We start from the raw sequence: 512 nt of genomic DNA, 5'->3' as shown, positions 1-512 counted from the left end.
GGGAAAAGGGAACACCAGCCTCCTGTTCAGAATCCCTTTGGAAACAGGAGCCCCAGCCCGTCTTGGTGCCTGTAGGTGTTGGTAGGAATGGGGTCTGCAGGTTTGCTGTTCCTAGAAGGCATCTGGGTAAGAGGACATGCTTGTGCTCTTCTCCGGGGATGGGCTGGGTGGAGAGCTGCCTCCAAAGGACCTGGACAGAGAACAAAAGAAAAGGCAGCCCTTTGTTGAGCAAGAAAGAGTCAAACAAACTCTGTTTACAGAGATAGCTCTGTTTGGAAATCACATAGTCTATTTCCAAATAATTTCTGAGCTGCTTGCACTGTACTTTGACCTGGAGATAAGAAGGTTGAGGTGGCCTGGCCTGCCTCTTGCAGGATCAGGGATCAAGCCCCCAACCCGGACATGTGCCCTGACCTGGAATCCAACTGTGACCTCCTGGTTCATAGGTCCATGCTCATCCACTGAGTCACACTGGCCAGACAGAGTTTCTCTCTCTTGCTCACTAAATTCCC

The sequence above is a fragment of the Myotis davidii genome, unplaced genomic scaffold (assembly GCF_000327345.1).
Source record: "Myotis davidii unplaced genomic scaffold, ASM32734v1 scaffold3499, whole genome shotgun sequence".
NCBI classification, from domain to species: domain Eukaryota; kingdom Metazoa; phylum Chordata; class Mammalia; order Chiroptera; family Vespertilionidae; genus Myotis; species Myotis davidii.
This window is presented reverse-complemented; position numbering follows the sequence as displayed.